We start from the raw sequence: 18,182 nt of genomic DNA, 5'->3' as shown, positions 1-18,182 counted from the left end.
TTGAAACAACACACGTCAAAACCCAAGCAAAATAAGAAACAAAAACTATTGTTCAAACTATTCGAACACAATCCCCATAGCCGTCCTTACTCCAGATTCTTGCTTTGTTCCTAGGATTGCCTTTTACCTGTATATCTGATTAATGATAATAATGATGATAACACTAGCCTTTATTTTACAGATATCCATACGGCCATTTAAAATATTCGAGGCATAGAGAACGATGCTGAGCAGAGGAGGACAAGAAAAAAGAGTAGTTTATTTTCTAGGAAGGCAGTGGCTGGTTCGATTGGCTCACTACCTGTCTAGGAATTAACCCAGGCTTGGAGGCTGTACTTACAGGAGCGCACGTCCCTGCATGGCCTGTGCCGAGAGGCTCTCAGGCGCCCTCTGCTGTCGAGTTGGCCCTCACGCCACGTGCTCCCGAGGGTTGTGGCTTCACACCTGGCCTTCCAAACTCGCTTTTCACAAACGGCTCTTTCTCACCATTTGTGGGCCAATGTGACTCTAGGAGGTAATGTGAAGTCTGAGGAGTGATGTGGGGTAAAGTGGAGCTTGGAGGGGGGGCTGGTGTGGGGATGTGTGGAGCCTGAGAGGTAATATACAGATTAGGGAATTGTGAAGGGGAGTCTGTGGGGTAGGGGTGGAATGATGTGAGTTTGCTGGGGTGAGGGGTGGATGGGAATGTGCAGCCTGTCGGTTGCTGTGTCACCAAGACCTACTTTCCACTATATGAGCATGGTCCTGGCACAACCCATACCTTGGTGTCTCCTGCACCCCACAGGCCTTAGCTTCAATCAGGCGAATGGCAGAAAGCTTTCGTACAGTTTCCTAGTCACTTTTTCTTGTTTTGTTTATTTGTTTGTTTATTGATATGGAGTTTTCCTCTTGTTGCTGCTCAGGCTGGAGTGCAATAGCGTGAACCTCCACCTCCCGAGGTCAAGCGATTCTCCTGCCTCAGCCTCCCAAGTAGCTGGGATTACAGGCACGTGCCACCACACCCAGCTAATTTTTGTATTTTTAATAGAGACGCAGTTTCTCCATGTTGGTCAGGCTGGTCTTGAACTCCCATCCTCAGGTGATCTGCCCGCCTCGGCCTTCCAAAGTGCTGGGATTACAGGTGTGAGTCACTGCACCTGGTCTCCTAGTCACATTTTTAACCTGCCTCCTTTCAATAAAGTGGAAAAAAAAAAAACTGCTCTCAGAGAAGAAACGCTGTATTTTCTGTTATCTTTACCAATCAGAAAAGTCTTTCAGCAATATATACATATTATGAAATCAGAAGCTAGTTTTCAACAAATGTGAATATTGAATATGTACTCCCCTCAACACACCCTGAGGGAAGATCTCCCTAGAATCAATGGTCTGGAATCTTCTCATGTGTATTAGACTCCACGCCCCCTTCTACTTTTCATCCTCTAGCAGTCTTAGACTGTACATTCACCTTGGAACTATAATTCTGGGACCTTATCCATTTACATCCACTTGCTAGCTGTGTGGCAGCAAGTAAATCACCAAACTACTCTGAACTAAAAACATCAACCTCATAGAGTCTATTCATTTATTCACTCAACACATGTCAACTGAGCACCTACTCCAGTTGAACCATAGGCTGGGTGCTGGTAGTATGTCAGTGAACAAGGCAGATTCTTTCCTTACTCTCATGAAATTGGCCACCCAATGGGGGAGCCAGACAATAAACCAATAAACACAAAACTGATGGTATGTCAATGTAAACAACGTGGTAAAACCGGAAAGAATACAAAGACTTCTAATTTAGGATGTAAGTCATGGGAGGCCACTCCAAGGAAGGGAAATGAAAGCTGAACCTGAAGGATAAATAAGAATGAGTCAGGTGAAAGATGATAGGCAGTGAATCCAAGCTGGGAAGTTTTCATATATTCCAAAAGAGGCCATGTGACTAGATGGTGAGGAGTGAGAAGAGAGGCTCCAAAGTAGTTCAGAGTTAAGCAGGAGACAGATTGGCCAAAGCTTTAAAGGCCATGGTAAGAATTTTAAATCAAATCCTAGGGTATAGTGGAAAGCCACTGTATTATTTTTAATCACTGACATGATCTGATATGGGTTTGGGAAAAACTAATTTGGCTAATATGAAAATAACAGATAGGAGGGAATTGGGAGTGAGTGCAGGAGCCTAGGAGCTATTGCAGGTGTTCAGGGAAGAGCTGATGATAGCAGTTTGGTTATGGGAAGCAACAGTGGAAGTGGTAAGTAACCATATTCAGAACATATTCTGAAGGAAGGGCACACAGATATGCTGACATAATATATGTGAGGCTGAGAAAGAAGAAGGTATCATGGAGAGTGTCTTTGTTTGGGCTGCTACAACAAAATATCATAGACTGGCTGGCTCAAACAACAAAAATTTATTTTCTCACAGTTCTAGAGGCTGGAAGTCCAAGGTCAGGATGCCATTGTGGTCAGGTTCTGGCGAGGGTCATCTTCCTGGCTTGCAGTTGGCTGCCTTCTCTCTGTGTTCTCACTGGCCTTTCCTTTCACATTCCAGTGGAGAGAAAGAGGAGGGAGGGAGAAAAGGAAGGGGAAGGAGAGAGAGAACCATCTCATCCTCCTCCTCCTCCCCCACACCCCCAGTCTCCCCTGTCCCCACCCCCCCATCTTGCTCTGTCTCCCAGGCTGGAGTGCCGTGGTGCGACCTTTGCTCACTGCAACCTCCGCCTCTCAGGTTCAAGTGATTCTCCTACTTCAGCCTCCTGAGTAGCTGAGATTACAGGCACGTGCCACCATGCCCAGCTAATTTTTTTTTTTATTTTTAGTAGAGACAGGGTTCCACCCACCTTGGCCTCCCAAAGTGCTGGGATTATAGGCATGAGCCATCACACCTGGCCAATCTCCCTCTTCTTATAAGGTTATAAGGCAACCAATCCTATTGGATTAGGACCCTACCCTATGACCTCATTTAACCATAATTATCACCTAAAAGCCCTATCTGCAAATGCAGTCATTGGGTATTATAACATAGGAATTTAAGGCAGGGCACAATTAAGTCCATTGCAGATGGCAAGTAGGTCTCTGGCTATGAGAGTGAGGACTCAGGGAGGAGCAGTTCTAATAAATCGCTCTGTATTAGTTTGTTGCACTGCTATAAAGAAGTATCTGAAGGCCGGGCGCGGTGGCTCAAGCCTGTAATCCCAGCACTTTGGAAGGCTGAGGCGGATGGATCATGAGGTCAAGAGATCGATACCATCCTGGTCAACACGGTGAAACCCCATCTCTACTAAAAATACAAAAAATTAGCTGGGCATGGTGGCGCGTGCCTGTAATCCCAGCTACTCAGGAGGCTGAGGCAGGAGAATTGCCTGAACCCAGGAGGCGGAGGTTGCGGTGAGCCGAGATCGCGCCATTGCACTCCAGCCTGGGTAACGAGAGCGAGACTCCGTCTCAAAAAAAAAAAAAAAAAGTATCTGAGACTGGGTAATTTATAAAGAGAAAAGAGGTTTAATTGACTCCGTTACACAGGCTGTAGAGGAAGCATGGCTTGGAGGCCTCCGGAAACTTACAATAATGGTGGAAGGGGAAGCAGGTATGTCTTCACACAGCCAGAGCAGGAGGAAGAGAAGAGAGGTGCTACACATTTAAACAGCCAGATCTCACAATTACTCAATTACTCACTATAATGAGAACAAAACCAAAAGGGAAATCTGCCCCTATGATCTAATCACCTCCCACCAGGCCCCACCTCCAACATTGGGGATTAAAATTTGATATGTATTTGCAATATCAATTGCTACATACCAAGTTCTCTCTGTCTTGAGCCTCTGTAACAGTCACAATGTCAGGTACTGCTGGTGCCAAAGGTGGTATTATACATTGTGCTGCCTATAATCAATGGTAAGTCTCCAAGAAACCAAGGTCTCGTGTACAAGCCAGGTGGGGCTATTGAATGGAGAAACAATCTCATGAAACACTTTGGCTTCCTTAAGCTCAGCAGTTATGGCAATTATTCTTTTTCTCCCCTAGGCAGCTGACATTATTTTTGGGAAACAACAGTACTAGGTGTTGGTCATCAGATGGGTCCATGGTCTTCTATATTTCCCACTAAAATGGCCAAAACTATTGCAATTCCTGTCATGGGTTGGGGGCAAAGGCTAGTGGAGGTGCACGTGGAAAACACATCAGTACCAATATTTCATTCGGTACTGGGGGCCATGACAATGGAGGTTAGTAGGAACCCCAAATCAGAGAACACTATCTGTTTTCCTGTCATCTTGATTCAAGGGTTTGTGATAGCAGTCGCCTGTGTACTGGTATCTAAAAGGCCTAACAAGTGCAATTCCTCTTCACTTTTCAGTTGAACTCTAACCTTGCCATAGGGCCTCTGCGTCCCCTGGGTACAGATGGATCTTGGTTATAACCCCTAATCTTTGGATCTTTGTTTGTAACCCCTAATCTTGTTTATATTTGAAAGCTGAGTGTCAGAGCAAAAGTTGCTCAGGATCTCTGATTTGTCTCCAAATCCACCAGGAGAGGTGGAAGACCATCACTATGCAGACTCTACCAGACCACTTATCAGATCCCCATGGCCTGGTACTTGGCCCTGAGTTCCTCAGTAGGGAGCCCATCAATCTCCTGCTTTTGTGGTTCCATTATTGAGTAATCAAACTCAAAAATCTCTTTGGGGAGGCCCTTGCTCAGATAGTCCAGAAGAGGGCACCCAAGTACTATTTTTATGCTCCTTTTTTAGAGGGGAGGAGGTCAAATTTTGCTATTTTCTCAGAAGCCACTTTTTCTGTGCCTGAGAATTTCTCATTAAGATCTGAATTACGTTGCAGATTGATGGACTTGACGTCAGGAGGTGGCTTAATTGGGCTTGACAAAAAGCAGGAGCCACACAAACAAACCTATACATCTAAGTCTGGTTAATCAGATCATCTGCTGTTTCCACTCCCTCATAGTAGACCCAAGAGACCACCAGGAGGGCTGCAGGACCTCCATAGCCTTGTGAAGGTGGTTAAGACACGTTTTTCAGTGACTAGGTACTCATCATGTGTGGACCAAATCAGTCAGAGACCAAATAGTACCCAGATGAGGAAAGAGATGGTCCTTGGTATACATACACTCTCATCTCCCCACCTTGCTCCTCCTCCTTAGGGAAAGTGGCCACTGTCAAGGCACTATGGAGGTAGGGGGTCTGTACTGATGTACCCCTCAAGGAGCCACTTTCCTTTATGAAGTTTATTTAACAAGATTACCTTTTTCTCAAAGGAAGCAAACTAGCCAAGTCTCTATGTTCTCTTCCTCTAAGCAAATCTTCCTTCTGGCTTGGCTGCTGGGCATTGACCTATCTAGTGAGATCACTGGAAAAAGTGATCCTAAAGACCTCTACATTATTTTTATTAGAAGCATGAGTCTCAATAACAGGCTGCATGGCAAGTTGTCTGTCAGCCCCAGGGAACTGCTTAGATCTAGGAATAGTTTTGGGGTACAAGCCAGTTTGCAGGGCCTCCAGTAATTTGCCCCATTATCGGAGAACAGTATCCAGGGAATTGTTTCTGTGGCTTTCTTAGAGACGCTCTGCTGAATCTCTAATTTGATCCACTAGGTTACCTCAGTCAAAATAAAAGTAACAGTCAGGCTTTAATCATTTCCTTTTAATTATTTCTTTTGATAGCATAAGCAAGAGACTGAACCAGAAAAAGTACCGACTCCTCCATTATTCCATTTTTCCTCATGGAGTGGCTCCAACAGGGGTCTGCTGGATTAGCACAGATGCAGGGCATCATCATCTCATGGTTAAGGGAGCCCTGAACAAAAAGCTCCTGCCACTTTATGGACCCAGGGGCAGGAGGTGATGGGGAAGGGCTAGGAGTTGAAAAGTACTGAGTACTGAGTCAGCGTTGAGAAAAAAAAATTTTTTAGGCATCCCCCCAGCCACCATGGCAAAAAGAGGTCTTAAGCTGAGGTGCTGGAGGAAGCCTCTGCAAAAGGCTCCTGATAAAGCAAACTCCAAATGGAGGCACCTGGTCTAGGAATTATTGGATACAATGAGTTCTAAATTTCTCTTCAAAGAATCAGTATGTCATTATGTTCAGTTATTTGTCCTTCATTTTAAAGTTTAACTTCCTTGTAGTTCCAGTAAACAACATTCTTCACCAGTTGTAATCAGTAGTTCACATCTGTTCCCACTGGCCCCCAGCTCCATCCTGACTCATCCTGGTCACCTGCTTCAGTCATCTGCTCCAGTCACCTGCTCTGGTCACCTTCCTTTGACTTAGGTCACCCCTGGCTACCTGCTCTGACCCGCCTGTAACCATCCTTCCTGACAAACCATCCACCCTGCCGCTCCAGCTCGGACCCCTGCTCTCTTTAAAATAGCCAATAGGGATTAGTCTAGCTTGTGTAGTCTAACCCTAGCCAATAGGGGAACAACACAGCAGTAGGAACGACCCCCATCAGACATAAGTATCCCTTTTCCTCACTTGTCCAAATGTGCAGTCACGATTGCTCCATCCGTGAGCTGCACCATTCTATAGAAGTAAACTGCCTTGCTGAGAGGATTTATCTTTGAGTGCTATTTCTTTTGCAGCATCTAAATTTCACTTATAACAGAATGCAGACATGTGACAGCATGATCAGCTAGGGATATCTGTGTCCTTGATTGCAACTCCATTCACAGACTGCAGTGCAGTGGCTGTGCATCAAGTCTGATGTGTGGAGGGCACATCCCCCCATGGCTCCTGCCAGGTAAAGCTTTCATAATTGCCTATGGTGAGGCCTGAAAGATCACCCATGGGTTTTTCGCCAAAAGCTGAATTCACTCTCTCCAGTGGTCCTAGCAGTTCCTATGAGAAGTCTTGCTGTCATTGTCTGTAAAAGCATGAAACGAAGTCAGAGCTCTGCCCTTTGGAATGCAGCTGCTGTGGGGCTGGGTGTTTCCAGTTCCCATCAGAGGTACTGAATTCACTCTTGCTCCCACCACACCCACACAGGAAACTCAGGAGGAGGGGAGGCAGGGCTGTGGTTTTTGGCCTGCTGTGGGATTAGAAGGTTTATAGCAGTGAGTCTGATGAGCTTTCTGGGTGTCAGACCAGAGAGAAGAACCAAAGCCAGTCACCATCATCAATAGTATTCTAGCTCTGGAGATTACATGTTCATCAATGACAGTGTCTGCCTAAATCTTCCTTCTGGCTTGGCTGCTGGGCATTGACCCTACCTAGTGAGAGCTTAGGACACACCTGTCCCTGGAATACTGGGCAAATTCTCTCAGCTCAGGAGAGTGGTGGGTTCTTTTTGGTCCTCCGCTTTTTAAATTCTGTTACGTTTAGTGCCTTAATCATTATCACTGTGGAAGATAATGTTTATTAAACACCTATAGCACAGCAGGCCTTGTTCTCAATGTTCTACTTCAATCTTTTCATTTCATCTTCTTTTCAGGCCTATGAACTAACTACTATGAAGATTTCATTGTACAGATGAGGCTCAGAAAACTAAAACAACCTGCCTAAAGTCATAAATCTAGTAAGTGGCAGATCTATGATTTGAAAACCTCTGCATTGAGAGTCTCTGCTCCTCCTATTTAACCACACTGCCTCCCATACTCCTAAAACTGCCTTTGCAAAATTATGACTAAGACAGTGAAAGAGATTTAACTAAACCGAGTCCATCTTGCTTCTAACCTCCAAGCTGTCCTTGTTCATTCCTAGGCATAGGCTGAACAAGCCTTGGAAAAAACTTAGTTTATAGTCTAAACAAAGATGGTGACAGCCCTTTCCCAAAGCAGACTTCCTTCTTGCCTGGAGACTAGATTGCCTTTGTAGGACTAGCATTAGCCACAAGATTAGAAATTACGGTTTAAGAGTCATGAAGCTGGAGACTACAAGATTCTAACCCTTCCTAAACTGCTCCTAAGATCAGTGCTTGAGATATTTTGCAAACCCTGTACTTGATGAATCAGCTGGCACCACCCAGATAGATAAACTGGTTCATCTGATCTTGTGGCCCTCACCCAGGAACTGACTCAGTGCAAGAAGACAACTTCGATTCCCTGTGATTTCATCTCTGACCAATCAGCACTCCTGGTTCACTGGCTTCCCCCCACCCACCAAGTTATCCTTAAAAACTCTGCTCCCTCAATGCTCGGGGAGACTGATTTAAGCAATAATAAAACTCCAGTCTCCCGCACAACTGGCTCTGCATTAATTACTTTCTTTATTGCAATTGCCCTGTGTTTATAAATCGGCTCTGCCTAGGCAGTGGGCAAGGTAAACCCCTTGGGCAGTTATACTTCTTCCTTTCACCCCAGTGCCCTTACCCCTCCATGCCATCTCAGCAGCATGATCTTTACATACGGGTCCTAGATTTGTATAGTGTTTTCCAGGCAGCAAGCTTAGTCTTTCTTCCTGGATAGAGAGGACATTTAGCGAAGCACTTCTCTTTCTGTGTTGCAATTGAGACCAGTTGTCTTAAGATGGGAAACTACTCCATATACAAAGCATAGTGGTTAAAGGCAGGGATTCTGATACTTGGAGATGTCAAGGACTAGTTAAATTAATAAAACTGGGTCCTGACATAAGTTATTTTCTTTTTATTTCACCAATTAAGGACATTTAAAACACCATTTATACTACTATTAAAATAATAATAGACTGAACATGGTGGCTCACACCTGCAATCCCAGCACTTTGGGAGGCTGAGGCAAGAAGATCACTTGAGGTCAGGAGTTCAAGACCAGCTTGGGCAACATAAGAAGAACCAGAACTAATTCAGTTGGATCAGTGTCCCACCCTTATGACTTCATTTAATCTTAATTACCACATTATAGGCCCTATCTCTAAATACAGTCACATTGGGAGACAGGGCTTGCTATGGACTGAATTGTGTCTCCCCCAAATTCATATGATGAAGCTGTAACACCCAATGTCATGGTGTTTAGAGATGAGGTCTTTGGAAGATTATTAGGTTTAAATGACAGATTAAGAGTGGAGCACTCATGATGGGATTAGTGGACACATAAAAACGGACACCAGAGAGCTTTCATTTTCTCTTTATTTCCCAACCATATAAGGACATAGTGAGAAAGCAGCGGTCTGAAAGCCAGGAAGAGAGACATCACCAGAACCCAACCATGCTGTTACTCTGATCTTGGACAATTATAGCCTTCAGCATTGTGAGAAATAAATTTTTGTTGTTTAAGCCACCCAGTCTATTGTATTTTGTTATGGCAGCCCCAGAAGATTAAGATAAGGATGAACATACAGATTTGGAGGAAACACAATAGCACACTTGAAAACTAATGCCAGACGTGTATGAGAAATCACTTTGTCTGGAATATAAAGAAAGATGTGTGGTTGGAAATCTTTGAATACTCTGAAAATTAAAAGAATCTGATCCTCATGGGATGGGATAATGTGAATAGAATTTCAAGCTTTCCTCCTTTATTTTTCCCCCTCTTTAAAACATTTTCTGAGCATCTCCATATCCCCAATGTTTTAGGGATACTGGTAGGAGGACAAAAATGGATGGGCAGGAGTGGACAAATTAGAGTAGAGTCTACCAAGTATAAGTGATTAATTTACAGAAAGATGTCTTACATGTTCTGGAAGCCATAAGAAAAGGGGCCAAGACCGGCCTTCCAAACTTTTTTGGCCTCAGAGAAAGAAGGTTAAGGGCAGAGTACAACAAGGTCAGTGTAAGGAGAAGCCTTTCACAGTTTTCACTTAACCAATTAATGATACACAGATAATTGGCCGTTGTTAGTAAACAGAGAATAGATTAGGAGACTTTAGCAGTATTGATGGAATATGTAATATTTAGGTGTTATTTGCAAAATGGCCCACCACAGACATGCTCTTGGATGTAAGGTAGGACACAAGCAGGACATATTTTCCAGTCCCAACAGAATGAAGTGAAGAAACCGGAAGGAACCAGCAGATGGCAACGAAAGTGATCCCTAGCTACCTTCATTGCTCATTAGCATAAGACACTCCCACCACTGCTTAAAAAGTTCTAGATAAGCCACCCCACCATTTGCATTAACCCACTCCTTAATTTGCATGCAATTGAAAGTAGGTGTAAGTGGATATAAATACAATTGCCAAGAGCCCACAAGTGTGGCTCTGGGCACAATGTCTGAGTTAGCCCTGCTTCCCAAGGAGCAGCTCCAGTTAAATAAAAGATTGCTATTTAATACCACCAGCTCACCCTTGAATTCTTTCCTGGGAAAAGTCAAGCATTCTCCCAAGCTAAGCCCCAGTTTTGGGGCTGGCCTGCCCTGTGTCATTTGTACATATACTCCAAGTAATTTTCTAGGTTTATCAGAATTTCAGTTAACACAGAAAGATAAGCAAGAAAACACAAGGTCGATCCAAAATAACTATGGAATTCATTTAACTACATATTAGAAAAAACAAAACATTAATCTTTAAGACTGATATTGACTGAAAAATGAAATAGTAGTCAGTCAAAAAGAGATGCCTGAAGTAGCTGTTGGCATATATGACATTAACAGGTGCCAAATATACATTATAGAATGATGGAAGAAATATTTATTGTTTTTCTTGTTTTGAAAAAGAATGGCTTCTGAATGCAAGTACATGAAATTTCAGGAAATACTCCATAAAGTATAAATAGATAGATAGATAGATAGATAAACCATATCAATAAACTGAAACACTAAACAAAATAGGCATATCTTGGAACGACTGGATTCAAACAAGCAGACATGTTGGTTATATTCAAGCTTTGATCATGTCTTACTTTTTATTTTTATTTTTTATTTATTTATTTATTTTGAGACGGAGTTTCACTCATGTTACCCAGGCTGGAGTGCAATGGCATGATCTCGGCTCACCGCAACCTCCGCCTCCTGGGTTCAGGCAATTCTCCTGCCTCAGCCTCCTGAGTAGCTGGGATTACAGGCACGCACCACCATGCCCAGCTAATTTTTTGTATTTTTAGTAGAGACGGGGTTTCACCATGTTGACCAGGATGGTCTCGATCTCTTGACCTCGTGATCCACCCGCCTCGGCCTCCCAAAGTGCTGGGATTACAGGCTTGAGCCACCGCGCCCGGCCCATGTCTTACTTTTTAATATGTAAGGCTTCCAAATCCCAATGATATTGTGAGTTCACAGGTTGCTTTGCATTCACCCAGGCAAAGGGAAATGACTTTATCTTTTGAAAAATACATCTTAATCCACAGTTAACAATTTTTTTGAGAGACAGGATGTCACTATGTCTCCCACACTGGAGTACAGTAGTGTGATCATAGCTTACTACAACCTCAAACTCCTGGGTTCAAGTGAAACTATTAACATTATTTTTTAAAAAACAACTATTTTTCATTTTTCCTTTCTTATTATATTCATTGTATATATATGTTGCCTTACTTCTTAACATTCACCTAAATGGATAGGTGAATGATTATAAAGAAAAAATGGCAGCACAGAAAAGGGAATCTAATGAGCAGAGAGAAGAATGAAAAAAAAAAACATATAGCATATACTCAGCAGTCTATTCTGTTTAATTTGTATCCAGAAATATTGTGTACTTATATATTAAAATGAATCCTTAAATCATCATAATACCCAAGGGTTAGATTTAGTCTGATTAATGGAATGCTTTAAAGAAATGAGATTGAACGAGAATCCCAAGTCATTTTTTATTTCCTCATTTTAAAAAATTTTAATTAATTAATTTAGAGATGAAGTCATATTCAGTCACCCAGGCTGGAGTGCAGTAATCTGATCATAGCTTACTGCAGCTTTGAACTCCTGGCCTCAAGCAATCCTCCCATCTCAGCCTCCCAAATAGTTGGGACTACAGGTGCATGCCACCACACCCAGCTAATTTTTTTCTAGACATGGGGTCTCACTATGTTGCCCAAGGTGGTCTTAAACTCTTGGCCTCAAGCAATCCCCCAACTTCAGCCTCCCAAAGTGCTGGGATTACAGGCATGAGCCACTGTGCCCAGCTTATTTACTCATCTTCTGTTAAAAAAAAATGTAAAAACATGTATGTCTATTTTCCCCTCAAACTTGAGTCTACTGAACAGAATGGGATAGTTGGTCAATGAATTTCATTATAGCCACTTGTCAGATGCGTAATTTGGACAGCTTATTTAACCTCTTTCTGTCTTTATTTCCTCATTTGTGAAATAGCAATAAGCTTAAATCACACACAGCACTTGTCATACATTAAGCCTTCCAAAAATTTTAGCTGTTACTATAATCATTGCCCTTTTAAAAATTACACATAAAGCACCACCCTTAGCTTCAGTGAAGGAAACAAGAAGAGTAGGAGACCCAGTCTGAAAATACAAGTTCTTACCATGCAGGTAGGAAACATAAGAATTATAACCACAAAACAGTTTAAGTGAGAGGCCATAAGTTATGACTGTTGCCTATTAATTAGTGTTTGATACTTCAGGTCTACAGGAGCTCTGGAAGGGGAGATAATTGGGTAGGTGATGTTGAGAAACAGAAGGAAAAGAAGATGGGTGAAAGGAGGCAGAAAATGTGAGAGGAAAACAGACAAGTCATGATTCAGATAGATGAGGAAAGGAGAATAGGAACAGCACAAGCAAAGATAGTCAGAAATAAGCATTGTATATTCCAGAGATTCACTGTGAGTTTGTAGTGTCTAATATGGTTTTGCTGTGTCCCCACCCAAAATATTATCTTGAACTGTAATCCCCATAATCTCCATGTGTCAAGGGCAGGACCAGGCGGAGGTAATTGGATCATGGTGGTGGTTTCCCCCATGCTGTCCTCATGATCATGAATGAGTCTCGTAAGATCTGATAGTTTTATAAACATCTGGCATTTCCCCTGCTTGCACTCACTCCATCCTGCTGCCCTTTGAAGAAAGTGTCTGCTTCTTTGCCTTCTGCCATGATTGTAAGTTTCCTGAGGACTCCCCAGCCATGCACAACAGTGAGTCAATTAATCCTCTTCCCTTTATAAGTTACTCGGGCTTGGGTAGTTCTTCATAGCAGTATGAGAACAGACTAATATCGTGTCTAAGAGCCATCATTCCAGAGAGCAAACTTGACTGCCATGGCTTTAGCTGAAAAACACTTAGGCTACTAGATTGAATGTATGCTGATCCCTGAGACTTTCTCTAAATGGTTACATAAAGCAGCACATATAAAAACAACAGCTAAGAGAATAAAAACACTCAGCAGAGGAAAAGTGGCTTTCTTGGTTATTTATCTTTTCCTGCAGCAAGTATGCAATCATGATTAATTAAAGTTCCCTCCTAATGTTATTCTACTTAACTGAGACATTCATGTACAATATTAGAATGTTACCAGCTGTGAGAGAGAACAAGCCAGTTTGTGCATGGTGCCTAAATATCAGGAGAGTGTTAAAATAGTGGATTGAGTCTTTCCTATGGTTCATGGGGAAAGAATGGTGAGAAGAAACAGAGTGAGATGAATGAAACTTGATTTCTGTCGTTGGCTGTAGTTGCTACTCTTGGACAGTAACTCAATGACCATGAAGAAGCTTCCTCATTTCATCACATTCTGCCTGTGGATCACAGCTGACAGCTAGTCTCCTTGCTTCCAGTTCAGAAAGGATGGACTAAACATTTACTTAGGGGAGAGTTAAGCAAGATTTTGGGACTATAGAATGTGTTCACTTGACAGGCTGAGCCGAGAAGAGGCTCCTAAATCTAAGTCTCCATGTTAAATAAACAGCAGAATAACAAATTTAGCACCTTACAATATTTCTGTCTGACTCACTTTTGGAGTTTACCTTTTTTGTGTGGTGGGTAGGCCCGTGGAATTTGTGAGAACTCCTTGGAAATTCCTTGTGCTTAAAATGAATAGAATATTATTTTGTGTTTCTTGATGTGCTGGGGTTCGGGACCTGGGCCAGGGAAAATCACATTGTGAAACCTCCACTCAGTCTTGACTTTCCTTTCTTCCTCATAAATAATTTCAATCCCATTGAAACCCCTTAGGTGACCAGATGAGTTAAAGGGAGGATAGGGATCAGGGGGAAAGAGAAATTGCAGTCTTATTGCTTGGCCTTGTGGCAAGGGCTATGGAAGGAGATGTTAGGGACTGATTTATACAGGAACCAGAATTCTATCTTTCCTTTATTATTTTTTATGGTAAAGCCCTGCTGGCCAGAGCTACCTCCTTGTGCCTCCCTGGCTACCTTTCCTCCTGTGTCTCCACAGACTCTTGCCTTTTGATTTTAAAACATCCTTTGTTTAATTTTTTTGTCTCTCTTGTTCAAAGGGAGCAGACAGAGACTCTTCCTTGTTCTCTGCCTTCCCTCCATTATTTTGCCTAAACCAAGATTATTTGGCTTGGAATAAAAAATCATAGTCCAACTCTCCAGTTCTCATAGAGATCCTAGCTTTGTCTGTGGCCTCTGCTTTGGAGGAGTCCAAATGTATCAATTATGGTGCTCGCACCTGAATGCTACCTCTGAAATCACCTTTGTCCCCTTGCTTGTGTAACACAACAGAATGTGCTTTGAGAAGGGGTCTTTTGTATTACTAGATTCTAAAATGTTGACAGAACAATTTCCGACCTATTAGCCTGCTTTCTTTAAAAATTAATTCAACACCAAGCACCAAGCTGGTTGTTGTTCACATGTTGTGCTTCCAGCTTCAGGCACAGATTTGCAAGGAGATTGGGAGAAATGAGATTTGTGAGGAAGACACAAGTTGTATCACTCCCTCAAGGGCCTGTAAGAATGGACACCAAGACACTGAATGCTTTTAGGGGAGGTTGTTTACTATTCCTAGAGGTAAAATGGTCCAGTGCCATGGTTGGGGAAGGGACTTGAATCTTCAACCCTTTAAGTGAAATAGTTCTGGGCTGGATAGTGTGGTAGGTGCTGAAGAGCTGAACTTGGGCTGCTGTGTGTTTCTCTTAACTGAATGATCCCAGGCCCAGGGGAGGTCATGGCCATCCAGAGGCTGGCCTCCTCTAAGCTGAGTTATGTGTGTTCTTTTATGCAGGCCACTCCATTGCTCTGGGACTACAGAAAGCCCTCTACGGTGCTATAAAAAGGACATAGTCAAATGTAGGTCAGTGTAACAGAGCTTATTTTAGGGGACTTCAAATGTACCACCAGCCAAATCTCCACAACAAGATAACTTGTGTTTTGGGTCATTCTTGGGTCCATATTCCCAATACTGTTTTCATAAAACAGTTTTAGTATATTTGCAAAAGGGAGGAGAGCATCTGCTAAAAGTTTCTTAGGAAATTCATGCTATTGAGTTTGGAAATAGATAAAAACATACTTTGTTTTTACCTTAAAAAAAAATCTTCAGCTGGGTGCAGTAGCACACACCTGTAATCTCAGCACTTTGGGAGGCAGAAGCAAGAGGGTCACTTGAGCCCAAAAGTTTGAGACCAGCCTGGACAACATGGCAAAATCCTATCTCTACAAAAAACATCTCTACAGAAACTAGCTGAGTGTGGTGCTTCATGCCTGTAGTCCAAGCTACTCAGGAGGCTGCGGTGGAAGGATCATCTAAGCCTGTGAGGTCAAGGCTGCAGTGAGCCAAGATTGTGCCACTGTACTCCAGCCTGAGTGATATAGTGAGACCCTGTCTCAAAAAAAGTATTTTGTGTGGCTCATTTTCCCTCCGGAACTCCACAGAGGACTGTGTAAATTCACCTAAGGGGAAAAAGCAACCCACAAAACTTTAAGATGGTTTCTCAAAATTCCCAGACCCTGGTATACACATATATTCTCCCCCATCAGGATACTGAATGCATTTGGAGGAGGTTGATTGCTTTTTACAGAGCTAAAAAGGTTCAGGCTTAGGATAGAGCTGGCCTTTGAAGTAAAGCATTCTGGGCAGGTTAGAGTTGGTAAATGCTGAGGAGCTGGATCTGATATAGTGAGCACTTCCTGTATCTGGGTGACTGGGGAGCCAAGGAAGGGCATGGCCACTTAGAGGCTGGCCTTCTCTAGGATGCAGTCTGTATGTTCTCTTTTGTGGATCATTCCCTGGCTGTAGGCCTGTGTTCCTCCATCTGTAAAGTAAAAAGAGTAGGCTGGATGTCCCCTAAATACTCTCCATTGCTTAGTGAACACATCCTCCAGGAAAGACACCCTAGCCAACACATGTAGGACTGGGGGCAAAGTGTGGGCTTGTCCTTTCATATATCCTACCCTCAACAGACAGACTGTAACATAAGGGCAGAAAACATGCCTGGTTCATCTTTGCAACGCCAGAGTCTAGCCAGGAGCTGGGAACAGAGCAGGTGTCTCTAATAGTCTATGTAATACATAAATGAGAAACAGTTCAGGCAAGTAATCTTGACAACCCCTCTAGCAAACTTCTGTTGTTCTTTTCAAACCTCTCCATTCACCAAATCAAGTGGTGGCTAAGACACGGTCATTAGATAATACTGAGCTCAAATCCTGGCCCTTCCAGATCTTCTGCAGGTCATCTATAGCAGATGTTGTCTGTGTCCTACTAGATCTCAGCCATATGTAGTTGGCCCAACTACGAACTGCTTGATGCTTCCTCTGGGGTCTGCAGCCCCTCTGCCTGAACAGGGAAGGCTGGGGAATAAATGCCCCCAGGAGCAGCCCTCAACTAATGATTATTGGGAGTTGGTGGATAAATGCCCAAGCTTCCTTGCCCCTTAGATAGGATAATTCTGAAGTGATTGTTCTACACTGTGAGAAGGTGATAAGCAGTCTGTACTAGTCCATTCTCACACTGCTATAAAGAACTGAGGCTGGGTAATTTATGAAGAAAAAAGGTTCAATTCACTCACAGTTCCACAGGCTTAACAGGAAACATTACTGGGAGGCTTCAGGAAACTTACAATCATGGCAAATAGTGAAAGGGAAGCAAGGCATGTCTTTCCATGGTGACAGGAGAGTGAGAGTGAGGGTGAAAGTGCCACACACTTTTAAACCATCAGATGTCTTGAGAACTCACTATCATGAGAACAGCAATAGGGAAATCCTCCCATGATACAGTCACCTCCCAACAAGCCCCTCCTCCAATTTGACATGAGATTTAGATAGGGACACAAATCCAAACCATATCACAGTCCCTGACAGCCAGCACTGGCCTGGTACTCACAACTAGGTCTTGATGTTTTCCTGTTGAACATAAACAGTCTCAAGTAGTCACTCTGTGATCTTGATGAAGTGAGAAAAAAAAAAAAAAAAAAAAAAAAAAAAAAAAAAAAAAAAAAAAAAAAAAAAAAAAAAAAAAAATAAAAAAAAAAAAAAAAAAAAAAAAAAAAAAAAAAACACCACTTCATAACTTTGTCTAGGCATAGAAAAAACAAGATCACTGTGCAAATGAAAAAAGTACCAAACATGGAGTTCAACTTCCAGCATGACAACGTAAGGAACTCTGCTGATGCACTCCCAAGTGAAACTGGTAAATATAATTTTTAAAACAACAACTTAAAGCCCTTGGAAATGATCCTAAGGGAAAACAGCAAATGAAGAAACATCTGTCTAAGGGAAGCTACAAAAATTCAGTAAGAAAACCAAGTCTGTGGTATTTGAACCACTACAGCTTCTTCCTTTGCCCCTGCCAGATCAGTAAGGCAGAGATTCTACTTCAGACTGCTGCAGCCAAGAACATAGGGCTCCCTCTCCCCTCTGGCTTCCAGCCAGAGGACTTTCTTCCCAGGAGAGACAGGCACTTCAGCATCATTCATACTGACACCAGCTAATTGTTTCTGAGGCTATCAGGTGAGTACAGATGAGAGATGTTGGCTCATTTACTCTGCTTACTTTGTCCCCCACTTATTTAATGGAGGCTCTACCTTAGATGCAACACACTGAGAAAACTGGGGCTCAAGTTTTCCTTGCCCGGAAAGAGACAAGCCAAGAGCACCTTAGGCTGCTGCACCCCACTCCACCAAGGCCTCAGCCCATAGAAAGGGGTTGCCATTCAGACAGAAGCTTGCCACTGTCCCCACTCTGTCTCTAGAGCTCTTACTGAAAGATTTCGCCTTAGAGGAGAAACACGCTACAAAACAGATACCTCCTTATCTCTTCCCAAAGGAATTGACTTCATTTACAACAGAGCCTGAAGTCCAAACCTAAAAGTGTTCTCAAGAACAGTGGAGGTTGTCATACAAGGCAGTTGAGATTTGTGGATCTAATGAAGATAAAGCATGACCTATAAGCTGAATAGTTATCAGGTGAAAACCAGGAAATAAGATGTCTGGTAAGAGCCCTCCTGGTATCAGAA

General features: G+C 42.8%; 1 long non-coding RNA gene across 1 annotated transcript in view; it reads left to right on the top strand.

Annotated features, from left to right (window-relative positions):
• Positions 1-5,207, top strand: part of LOC119469823 — a 14,802-nt gene extending 9,595 nt beyond the window's left edge. Inside the window, exon 3 of the long non-coding RNA XR_005198674.1 lies at positions 5,196-5,207. This is a non-coding gene — a long non-coding RNA (uncharacterized LOC119469823). The remainder of the gene's footprint in view (positions 1-5,195) is intronic.
• The last annotated feature ends 12,975 nt before the right edge of the window (positions 5,208-18,182 follow it).

The sequence above is a fragment of the Cebus imitator genome, unplaced genomic scaffold, assembly GCF_001604975.1.
Source record: "Cebus imitator isolate Cc_AM_T3 unplaced genomic scaffold, Cebus_imitator-1.0 Scaffold867, whole genome shotgun sequence".
Classification (NCBI taxonomy): domain Eukaryota; kingdom Metazoa; phylum Chordata; class Mammalia; order Primates; family Cebidae; genus Cebus; species Cebus imitator.
Note: the sequence above shows the minus strand (reverse complement) of the source record. Positions and strands in the feature narration are given on the sequence as shown.